The sequence below is a fragment of the Patagioenas fasciata genome, chromosome 2 (assembly GCF_037038585.1).
Source record: "Patagioenas fasciata isolate bPatFas1 chromosome 2, bPatFas1.hap1, whole genome shotgun sequence".
Classification (NCBI taxonomy): domain Eukaryota; kingdom Metazoa; phylum Chordata; class Aves; order Columbiformes; family Columbidae; genus Patagioenas; species Patagioenas fasciata.
Window position 1 is genome coordinate 546,013 of NC_092521.1, and position 12,183 is coordinate 558,195.

A 12,183-nucleotide genomic window follows, 5' to 3' on the forward strand; every position below is an offset into this window, starting at 1 on the left:
CAGCTCTGTGGTGGCACAGGGACAGCTGTGCTCTGACACGGGGACAGCTCTGTGGTGGCACAGGGACAGCTCTGCGGTGGCACAAGGACAGCTCTGCGGTGGCACAGGGACAGCTGTGCTCCGACATGGGGACAGCTCTGTGGTGGCACAGGGACAGCTCTGCAGTGACATGGGGACAGTTCTGTGGTGGCACAGGGACAGCTGTGCTCCGACATGGGGACAGCTCTGTGGTGGCACAGGGACAGCTGTGCTCCAACATGGGGACAGCTCTGTGGTGGCACAGGGACAGCTGTGCTCTGACACGGGGACAGCTCTGCGGTGGCACAGGGACAGCTGTGCTCTGACATAGGGACAGCTCTGTGGTGGCACAGGGACAGCTGTGCTCTGACACGGGGACAGCTCTGCGGTGGCACAGGGACAGCTGTACTCCGACATGGGGACAGCTCTGCGGTGGCACAGGGACAGCTCTGCGGTGGCACAGGGACAGCTGTGCTCCGACATGGGGACAGCTCTGTGGTGGCACAGGGACAGCTCTGCAGTGACATGGGGACAGCTCTGTGGTGGCACAGGGACAGCTGTGCTCTGACATAGGGACAGCTCTGTGGTGGCACAGGGACAGCTCTGCAGTGACATGGGGACAGTTCTGCGGTGGCACAGGGACAGCTGTGCTCTGACATAGGGACAGCTCTGCGGTGGCACAGGGACAGCTCTGCTGTGGCATCTCCTGCTCTGAAGGGGCCACAGGGCCCCCGATGTGCTGCAGCCTGTGCGAAGCATCCTCGGCTGTGGGGACGTCACAGAGCAGCCTCGGCTGTGGGGACATCGCAGAGCGGCCTTGGCTGTGGGGACATCACAGAGCGGACTCGGCTGTGGGGACATCGCAGAGCAGCCTTGGCTGTGGGGACATCGCAGAGCAGCCTTGGCTGTGGGGACATCGCAGAGCGGCCTTGGCTGTGGGGACATCGCAGAGCGGCCTTGGCTGTGGGGACGTCACAGAACGGCCTTGGCTGTGGGACACGGTGCTGCTGCCAACGTGCTGGATGTTGCAGCCAGAAGTGCAGCGTGAGGCCGGCCATTCCTGTTTGCTGCAGTGAAGGATGTCGAGTTTCCACGAAGGGTAAAATGGGCAAAAAGGGAGGGGGAGGCTTTGAACAGGCACTCCTGGAGATGTCTGGGGAGCTGCCCTCGAGAAGGGTCCCCAGCCTCCATCGTGGTCCCAGACAAGATGCTCTGGGCCCTCCCGCCTGCAGCGGGATGTGGCAGGAAGGTGGGTGTGATGCTCTCCGTGGCTTTGGTGCCTAATTACCCGCAATAAGCGTTAATTACAGCCTGGGCCTGTTCCCGGATGGAGCGTGTTCGGTGAGGCGCTGGGCCAGCCTGGCGAGCAGAGGCTGGGGCTGCCGGGCCCGCACCGCCCGCTCCGCTCTCAGCAAAATCCGACAGAAAATGAGGATCAGCGGCCACGTCAGGCTGGAGGGGACCTGTCCCATCCCCCCCTGCGCGGGTCCTGTCGGGTCAGGGTGCTCAGGGCTGCGTTGGGTCAGTTGGTCACCTCCAAGGGGACAGAAGGGACCTCTGGAGATTCACCCGTCTGCTCAAACCAGGGGCAGCCACAACTCACCCGAGGTCCTGAGCCTGCTGAGGCCCATGTCCAGTTGGATTTGGAGTATTTGCAAAGACAGAGACTCTGCAAGCTCTTTGGGCAACCTGTGCCGATGTCTGACCGCCTCCGCAGCAGAAAAGTGTGTCCTGATGCTCGGAGGGAACCTCCTGTCCTCTCGCCTCTTGTCCCGTCACCGGGCACCACTGACAAGGGCCTGGCTCCATCTTCACCCCCTTCCTCCAGGTCTTGATACGTGTGATGGGATCCCCTGCGCCTTCTCTCCTCCAGGATGAACAGCCCAGCTCCCTCAGCCTGTCCTCAGGGGACAGAGCTCCAGTCCCTTCATCACCTCCATGCTGAAGTCTCCAGTGTGTCCATGTCTGTGGTACCAGGTAGACTGGAACTGGACCCAGCACTGAGATGTGGCCTCACCAGCGCTGACTGGAGGGGAAGGATCACCCTGTGACCTTCTGGGGACACTTGGCCTGATGCGGCCGCCTTTGCCGCGGGACCACGTTGCTGGCTCATCCTTGGCTTCTTGTCCACCAGGATGGCCAAGGCTTTTTCTGCAAACCCACCCTCCAGCAGGCCAGACCCCGGCACCGCTGCCTCCCCAGGGCCAGGACGTGGGATTTCCCCTGGTTCAGCTCCATCAGGTTCCTTTCTGGAGTTCAGCCAAGGGAAACGCAAAGTCCTCGCTCCCAGAGCATCCTCAGGGCCGCTCCTGGCAGTGCCCTCGGTGCTCAGAGCCTGGGGCCTGGACAAACCTTCCCAGTCCCTGCAGTGTCCCAGACCCTGGCCCAGGACCCTGTGAAGACCCTGTTGGTCTCCTCCTCATTTTCCCTGCTGTTGCACAGCCCGCTCAGTGCCCCGGGCGCTCCCAGCCTTTCTGGACTATGGCAGCAGCATCCGCCCCCTGCGGCCCTGGGCTGAGCCCTCCACGGTGCCGAGGGGACGAGCACCAGCCCGTGCAGGACCGTGTCCTGCAGTGCACCAGCGACGTTCCTGATGGGTCTCGGGAAGCCCTCAGCACGGACACCGGGCACTGCCACGACTGCTGCTGCATCCTTGCCACCACCAGCGGAACCAGCACCGTCAGGGTCCTGTCAATGGCCCCACCTGGCACCGAGCACCTGCCAAGGGACAACTGGAGCAGCCACCACCTCCTGCTCAGCCCCTGGAGCCCAGCAGTGCCCAGCGCAGCCCAGTACCACCAGTGTGGTCCTGCCCAGCAGCCACCTACCTGGAAGGAGCTTGGAGCCAGGGGGGTCGGGCTCTGCTCCCCAGGAACAAGCGCCAGGAGCAGAGGAAACGGCCTCAAGTTGCCCAGGGGAGGTTGAGGTTGGATCTGGGAACAATTTCTTCCCCAAAGGGCTGTGGGGCATTGGAACAGGCTGCCCAGGGCAGTGCTGGAGTCACCAGCCCTGGAGGGCTGGACAGACGGACGTGAGGTTCTCAGGATGGGGGCAGTGGTGGAGTGGGCAGTGCTGGGTTAACGGTTGGACTCGATGATTTGACTCTGTCATCCTCTGGTTCCCTGCGCAGGCTGGGGGACGTGTCCACTGCTCTCCGTTCGCAGGTTCAACCAGCGGCAAAGCTGCACGTGTGTCCCAGAGACACCCAGACACAGGCAGAGGACACTGACAGGGCTGTCAGACAGGCGGACACAGACAGACACCGCCACCAGGAGCACCCACACAGGACCTGTGTGGGACACCAGCTCAGGCACCCGCGCCCCTTGATCCCTGGGGTCACTGTCACACAGGCTGTGACCCTCGGTCCCACTCCAGTGGGGAGCCCCTCGCTCATCCTGGTCCCCTCAGCAGCTGATTTGGGGACACAGTCAGTGGGGCCGGAGCCAAGGCCCCTCCAGCTGCAGAGACCCCCAGGGTCACACCCCCTCCAGCTGCTGTGCCTGCTGCCCTTGATAGCCCATCAATTAGTGCCCCTGACCAGGCCGGTTATTGTCCTCGTTAACACTAATTGGTCAGGTTATATGTTTCTGTGTTTGCCTCCCTCTATCTCCTTATCTCAACAGAAACGAGGAACATCGTCTTACCCCACAGGTTCTGACCCATTGGTGGGACTGGCCAGGCTGGTTCCACCACCACCTCCCCCATCATCTGTTGGTCAGGTTGTCCCTGTGTGTCCCTGTCGATGGCCCCTTTGAGCAGGTACCAGGTTTGTCCCTGTGTGTCCCTGTTATGGCCCCTCTGAGCAGGTACCAAGTTTGTCCCTGTGTGTCCCTGTTGATGGCTCCTCTGAGCAGGTACCAGGTTTGTCCCTGTGTGTCCCTGTCGATGGCTCCTCTGAGCAGGTACCAGGTTTGTCCCTGTGTGTCCCTGTCGATGGCTCCTCTGAGCAGGTACCAGGTTTGTCCCCGTGTGTCCCTGTTGATGGCTCCTCTGAGCAGGTACCAGGTTTGTCCCTGTGTGTCCCCGTCGATGGCTCCTCTGAGCAGGTACCAGGTTTGTCCCCGTGTGTCCCTGTCGATGGCCCCTCTGAGCAGGTACCAGGTTTGTCCCTGTGTGTCCCTGTCGATGGCTCCTCTGAGCAGGTACCAGGTTTGTCCCTGTGTGTCCCTGTTGATGGCCCCTCTGAGCAGGTACCAGGTTTGTCCCTGTGTGTCCCTGCCGATGGCTCCTCTGAGCAGGTACCAGGTTTGTCCCTGTGTGTCCCCGTCGATGGCCCCTCTGAGCAGGTACCAGGTTTGTCCCTGTGTGTCCCTGTTGATGGCCCCTCTGAGCAGGTACCAGGTTTGTCCCTGTGTGTCCCTGTCGATGGCCCCTCTGAGCAGGTACCAGGTTTGTCCCTGTGTGTCCCTGCCGATGGCTCCTCTGAGCAGGTACCAGGTTTGTCCCTGTGTGTCCCTGTTGATGGCTCCTCTGAGCAGGTACCAGGTTTGTCCCTGTGTGTCCCTGTTGATGGCTCCTCTGAGCAGGTACCAGGTTTGTCCCTGTGTGTCCCTGTCGATGGCCCCTCTGAGCAGGTACCAGGTTTGTCCCTGTGTGTCCCTGTCGATGGCCCCTCTGAGCAGGTACCAGGTTTGTCCCTGTGTGTCCCTGTCGATGGCTCCTCTGAGCAGGTACCAGGTTTGTCCCTGTGTGTCCCTGTTGATGGCTCCTCTGAGCAGGTACCAGGTTTGTCCCTGTGTGTCCCTGTCGATGGCTCCTCTGAGCAGGTACCAGGTTTGTCCCCGTGTGTCCCTGTTGATGGCCCCTCTGAGCAGGTACCAGGTTTGTCCCTGTGTGTCCCTGTCGATGGCCCCTCTGAGCAGGTACCAGGTTTGTCCCTGTGTGTCCCCGTCGATGGCTCCTCTGAGCAGGTACCAGGTTTGTCCCTGTGTGTCCCTGTCGATGGCCCCTTTGAGCAGGTACCAGGTTTGTCCCTGTGTGTCCCTGTCGATGGCCCCTCTGAGCAGGTACCAGGTTTGTCCCTGTGTGTCCCTGTCGATGGCCCCTCTGAGCAGGTACCAGGTTTGTCCCTGTGTGTCCCTCTTGATGGCTCCTCTGAGCAGGTACCAGGTTTGTCCCCGTGTGTCCCTGTTGATGGCTCCTCTGAGCAGGTACCAGGTTTGTCCCTGTGTGTCCCCGTCGATGGCCCCTCTGAGCAGGTACCAGGTTTGTCCCTGTGTGTCCCTGTCGATGGCCCCTCTGAGCAGGTACCAGGTTTGTCCCTGTGTGTCCCTCTTGATGGCTCCTCTGAGCAGGTACCAGGTTTGTCCCCGTGTGTCCCTGTTGATGGCTCCTCTGAGCAGGTACCAGGTTTGTCCCTGTGTGTCCCCGTCGATGGCCCCTTTGAGCAGGTACCAGGTTTGTCCCTGTGTGTCCCTGTCGATGGCCCCTCTGAGCAGGTACCAGGTTTGTCCCTGTGTGTCCCTGTCGATGGCCCCTCTGAGCAGGTACCAGGTTTGTCCCTGTGTGTCCCTCTTGATGGCTCCTCTGAGCAGGTACCAGGTTTGTCCCTGTGTGTCCCCGTCGATGGCTCCTCTGAGCAGGTACCAGGTTTGTCCCTGTGTGTCCCTGTCGATGGCCCCTCTGAGCAGGTACCAGGTTTGTCCCCGTGTGTCCCTGTTGATGGCTCCTCTGAGCAGGTACCAGGTTTGTCCCTGTGTGTCCCCGTCGATGGCCCCTCTGAGCAGGTACCAGGTTTGTCCCTGTGTGTCCCTGTCGATGGCTCCTCTGAGCAGGTACCAGGTTTGTCCCTGTGTGTCCCTGTTGATGGCCCCTCTGAGCAGGTACCAGGTTTGTCCCTGTGTGTCCCTGTCGATGGCCCCTCTGAGCAGGTACCAGGTTTGTCCCTGTGTGTCCCTGCCGATGGCTCCTCTGAGCAGGTACCAGGTTTGTCCCTGTGTGTCCCTGTTGATGGCTCCTCTGAGCAGGTACCAGGTTTGTCCCTGTGTGTCCCTGTTGATGGCTCCTCTGAGCAGGTACCAGGTTTGTCCCTGTGTGTCCCTGTCGATGGCCCCTCTGAGCAGGTACCAGGTTTGTCCCTGTGTGTCCCTGTCGATGGCCCCTCTGAGCAGGTACCAGGTTTGTCCCTGTGTGTCCCTGTCGATGGCTCCTCTGAGCAGGTACCAGGTTTGTCCCTGTGTGTCCCTGTTGATGGCTCCTCTGAGCAGGTACCAGGTTTGTCCCTGTGTGTCCCTGTCGATGGCTCCTCTGAGCAGGTACCAGGTTTGTCCCCGTGTGTCCCTGTTGATGGCCCCTCTGAGCAGGTACCAGGTTTGTCCCTGTGTGTCCCTGTCGATGGCCCCTCTGAGCAGGTACCAGGTTTGTCCCTGTGTGTCCCCGTCGATGGCTCCTCTGAGCAGGTACCAGGTTTGTCCCTGTGTGTCCCTGTCGATGGCCCCTTTGAGCAGGTACCAGGTTTGTCCCTGTGTGTCCCTGTCGATGGCCCCTCTGAGCAGGTACCAGGTTTGTCCCTGTGTGTCCCTGTCGATGGCCCCTCTGAGCAGGTACCAGGTTTGTCCCTGTGTGTCCCTCTTGATGGCTCCTCTGAGCAGGTACCAGGTTTGTCCCCGTGTGTCCCTGTCGATGGCCCCTCTGAGCAGGTACCAGGTTTGTCCCCGTTGATGGCCCCTTTGTGCAGGTCTCTCAGAGTAGCAGGTGTTCTCCACCCACAGTGGCCACTGAGGCTGGGCCACCGCCGAGATCCCGGTTGTGGCCCCACCAAGGACCCTGGTCTCCTCTGGGGATGTCATCTGGTGCCTTTGGATGGACGCAGCGTGCGTTGTCCGGGCACGGACGTGTTCCCCCGGTCCTGACGTCTGGTCCGCTGGGCACACATCAGACAACCCGTGACCGTCCCTGCTGACCGGGGAGAGCTGGTGTGCGGACGCGGGACTGCTCCTCCCCGTGTGCCCCCCTGCCTCCCTGGGCATCATCTGCCGTTTTCATTCCAGACCTGCTGTGTTGCTTGGCCTTCCTGCAGCTTTTGCAGCCGGCGCTTTCATTGCAAAGCTGAATAATTTAACACCATCTGCTCCGTGGCTGTTGAGAGCGCTTCCCGGGCCGTGTCTGCGGGTCCAGCAGCCCAGCGTGTCCCTCGGGCCCACCCGTGACCCCTCGCTCAGAAGGGACATCCCTTTCTTCTTGCCTTTTCTTCCCTTTGAGCACCTGCAGGGTTTTCCTCCCCGACACCCCGGCAGCAAGCAGCTTAACTGCTGCGGAAATCTTCCCTTCTGTTCCCCGCATCCAGCTCTTACAGACAATAGCAAATGTTCATTCCCTGCTTGCCTCGCCCCTATCATTTATGGTTTTATGCCCCTTGTGTCTGCTCGCCCGCCCGGCTCCGGGAGCTGGGGTGTGTGTCCCGTGTTCTGTTGGTGACCCTGACCCGGATGACAGCCCCACTGCCACCCGCACACCCTCCTGTCCCACTCCACCATGTCCTGGGTGTCACAGTGTCCTCCCGGCAGGCCCTGGCGTGCCATCGCCATTCCAGCTTCTCAAACCTGTGTATTATGTGTACCACGTTTATCTTGGTTCTCTGCTGTACTGTTTTTAAATAGGATTCTGCTTCTTTAACCTGCTCCTCCCTTTTCCTTTTCTCCACAACGGAATGGTGCGAGTTTGGCCTCTCCTTTACGTGCAGATGCAAAACTTCTATGACAATATCTTTCCAGCTCCTCAGACGTTTCATGAATTCATGTCTGCGTTACTGTCTGACCTCACGTGGCACCCAGGCCATTTCAGGGAATCCTGCCACAGAGGGCCTGGTTTCCACCTTCCCGCCTGGGGCCTCCATCTCAACACCAGAGCCTCTTTCCTCCATCGTCCTCTGCATGGGCCCACGGTCCCCATCTCCTCCCCAGCGCCCATCACGAGCCTTTCCAGCAACCTCCTGGGATCTGGGCACCGCACGCCCTGCAGACGGGTCGCAATGTGGTTCCAGGTCACAACCCCCACGTCTGTTTTGCCTCAGGTCACCCTCAGGATCCCTCACCAGGGACCATCACCACCACCAGGTTCCTGCCGGGCTCTGCAGCCTGACCCGGGACAGGGATGTCTTACAGATGTACTCCCATCTGTTTGGGTGTGTGGGTGTCCAACATTGCTCCTGAACCAAGACCTGATGTCCATATGGCCATGGAGGGCCCCGTTCACCTGCTCAGGGAAGAACTGACTGGCCAGGCCATTGTGCCCCCCGGGATGGCTCCTCCAGCCTCAGGACAACTCTGCAGAGCTGCTCCTGAGCTTTGGGAGTATCGGACCATAGATCCTATCAAGAAATGGCCTTGCAGAGGTTGGGTTTAGAACAAACATGGGGGAGCTCACAGGAGGAACTTATCCCCAGAACAGAGGCCTTGGCAAGGGGAAGGGCTCAGCCCCAGCCGGAGGGTGGCAATGTCCATCCTGCTCCTGCTGGGTCTCCAGGGCTTTGCCAGAAGGCAATGAGCTAAGGAAGGGGAAGGCTGGAAATGGGACACTTGGAGATGAGGTGAAAAGCATGGTGGAGGTTGAAAGATGAGAAGGCTGAGAGAGTTGAGAGAGGGGACCGGAGCTGGTGAGGGGCTGGAGCACAAGTGTGATGGAGCGGCTGAGGGAGCTGGGGGTTCAGCTGGAGAACAGGAGGTGAGGGGAGACCTTCTGATCCCTGAACTGCCTGAAAGGAGCTTGGAGCCAGGGGGGTCGGGCTCTGCTCCCCAGGAACAAGCGCCAGGAGCAGAGGAAACGGCCTCAAGTTGCCCAGGGGAGGTTGAGGTTGGATCTGGGAACAACTCCTTCCCCAAAGGGCTGTGGGGCATTGGAACAGGCTGCCCAGGGCAGTGCTGGAGTCACCAGCCCTGGAGGGCTGGACAGACGGACATGAGGTCCTCAGGACATGGGGCAGTGCCAGGGGTGGGTTATGGTTGGACTCCATGATCTTACAGGAATTTTCAACCCAAAATGATTCTATGAGGAACGAGAGGCTGAGGGGAGACGGCTGGAGAGCAAGGGGCATGGGCAGGTACAGAATGGCCGATGGCGCAGGACAAGAGCCCATCCAGGCGGGTGCTTTGTCCCATGCAGCAGCCGGCAGCGAGTTCTCTGACACCGCAGCAGAGCCCTGAGCTCTGGAGATGGTGCAAGGACAGAGGAGGCTCCAATACACCAGAGAGCGGGCTGCTGCCTTCCTGGGGCCCGGGTTAAGAACACCACCAGGAACCTTCCCGGCCTGGCACGGCCCTTGGACCGCTACCCATTACTGGTTTTCCATGTGGTGGTGATGGAGATGCAACCTGTAGTCCAAGGGCAACTAAAAGAGACATCAGGGCCTTGGGGTGGTTGGTGGGGGAATCGGGAGCACAGTTTTTTTTCTCCTCTCTCCTTCCAGTTGTGGGCAGTGATGTTAGAAACAGACAGGTGCACCCTATTAACACGCAGCTCTGTGGTTGGAGTCACCAGCACGATTTTGGCTTTTTTGATAACGGGGTGGCCTACGCAGCACCGCGTTGGCTGGCGCTGGATGGAGTTCAGGTTCCTCCCAGCGGGAAGCGTCCTGGTGAAGCAGCCTCCAAACCCATGAGCTCGGGGGTGGGATCTGAAGTGACAATGCTCACGCAATCGCATCCAACTGAGAACATGCCAGACCAACCAGAGCAGCGACAAATATTCCTCGGCTGCCTCCTAGGACAAGAACCAGAAGGGCAAACACCTCGAGGGCACACGTGGCTGCAGGGGGTCCTTCTGCGCCCCCGTGAGAAACCCGCACGCTTGAGCGCTGCTCTGAAGTGCCTGTGCACCAGCGCGTAACGTGGGGAATAAACAGGAAGAATTGGAGATCTATGGGGAACAAACAGGAAGAATTAGAGATCTCTGTGTGCTCAAAGGGCCGTGGTCTCATTGCTGTTACGGAGACGTGGTGGGACAGCTCACACGACTGGAATGTTGTCACGGAGGGCTCTCTACTCGTTAACAAGGCGAGGTGGAGAAGTTGCACTTCCGTGTGGGATTGTATCAAGCTCTCCCTAGGGGCTATGAAGAATGAGTTGAGTCCTTGCAGGTAACAATGGAGGGACAAGCTAACAATGGGGACACTGTTGTGGGTGTTTACTAAAGGCCACCTGATCAGGAAGAGGAAGTTGGTGAGGGCATCTACAGACAGCTGGGAGTAGCCTCATGATCACATGCCCGGTGCTCATGGGAGACTCCAGTCACCCTGGCACCTGCTGGTTGGGCAACACAGCCGAGCGCGCACAGTCCGGGAGGTTCCTACGGGTCGTTGGTGACAATGTGACACAGATGGTGGAGGAGCCAATGAGGAGAGGCGTGCTGCTGGACCTGGTCCTAACAAACCAAGGGCTGCTTGGAGGTGTCGTGGCTGGGGGCAGCCTCGGCTGCAGCGGCCACGGGACGGTGGAGTTCAGGACCCTGCGTGGAGGAAGCAGGACAATAGGTAGGACTACAACCATGGACTTCAGCAGGACAGACTTTGGCCTTTTCAAGGGCCTGCTTGGAAGAATCCCATGGGATAGGGCTCCGGAAGGTAGGGGGGTCCAAGAGAGCTGGTTGATATTCAAACATCGCTTCCTCCAGGCTCAAGAGCGATGCATCCCTATGAGGAAAAACTCAAGTAAAGGGACTAAGAGGCCAGCACGGATAAGTGAGGAATTCCAGTCAAAACTCGGGTGGAAGAAGGATGTTCATGTAACCTGGAAAAAGGGACAGACCACCTAGGGGCAACACAAGGCGCTGGTGGAGCAGGGATGTGGTGAGGAAGGCCGAGCCCTCCTTGCAGGCAAGTCTGGCCAGGGATGTCAAGCACAACAAGAAGGGCTTTTCCGAGTACATCAGCAGCAAAGGGAAGGTTGGGGAAAATGTGGGTCCGCTGCTGAATGAGGAGGGTGTCCTGGTGACGGATGACACAGAAGAGGTGAAGTCACTGCATGCCCTCTTCGCCTCCATCTTTACTGCAAAGACCGGCCCTCAGGAGTCCCAGACCGTAGAAACAGAAGAGAAACTCTGGAGAGCGGAAGAGTTTCCCTTGGTTGAGGAGGATCAGGTTGGAAATCGCTCAGGCAAACTGGGTGTCCACAAATCCGTGGGCCCACCTGTAGTCACCTGTGGCTGAGGGGCCTCCTGAGACAGAGATCATTGCGTTTAACAGCCCCGAGTGGACTTCTCTCCATTTCATTTGTCCCTTCGCTTTTTGAGCCCCTGCGAATCTCCAGGCTACACAGCAGGTTACGGTAAGTACTTCTACAGCCAGACTGCGCTTGTTTCCAGCTATCAGAGAAACAAGCTGTGGCAAAAAGTCCATTTTCCAGGACATTACGAGGTTAATGAAAGCAAATAGCCTCAGGTGAGGCATTTAAGGGGAGTAAGTTTCCTCCTGTTAAACAATGGCAGAATTATTCATCCCTGAACGCTATGGCTGAGTGGCTCTGGGGCTGCCCCCCCCTCCCGGGTGGTGGCACGTGGGCTGAGTCAGCTCAGGACACCAGACGGACAAAGCAGCTGAGGAACGCGCAGAGAGCGGGAGGGGACACTCGGTTGCTGGCTCCCACGATCCCGGGTGGGTGGGTGGGCGGATGGATGGATGGATGGATGGATGGATGGATGGATGGATGGAAATATGGCACAGCATGGACACGGCCAGTGCTGTGTGGGTTCCACAACACATGGAGACTATGGAAGCTCCATGGAGAACTGGAGGGATGGAAAGCACGGTGTGTGAGTAAAGTGAGTGTACAGGGCAGTGATCGTCCCTGTGCTGGGCTCTGGGGAGGCCCCTCCTCAAACCCTGGGGTCAGTGTAGGGCCCCTCACACCAAGAAAGGCCTTGAGGTGCTGGAGCGAGTGGAGAGAAGGGACCAGAGCTGGTGAGGGGCTGGAGCACAAGTGTGATGGGAGCGGCTGAGGGACCTGGGGGGTTCAACTGGAGAACAGGAGCTGATGGGAGACCTTCTGATCTCTGAACTGCCTGAAAGGAGCTTGGAGCCAGGGGGATCGGGCTCTGCTCCCCAGGAACAAGCAGATGGAGATGTGGTGCTTAGGGGCACAGGTTAGTGATGCACTGGACAGTGTTGGGTTAATGGTTGGACTTGAACACAGAATCATAGAATCATTCTGGTTGGAAGAGACCCTCAAGGTCATC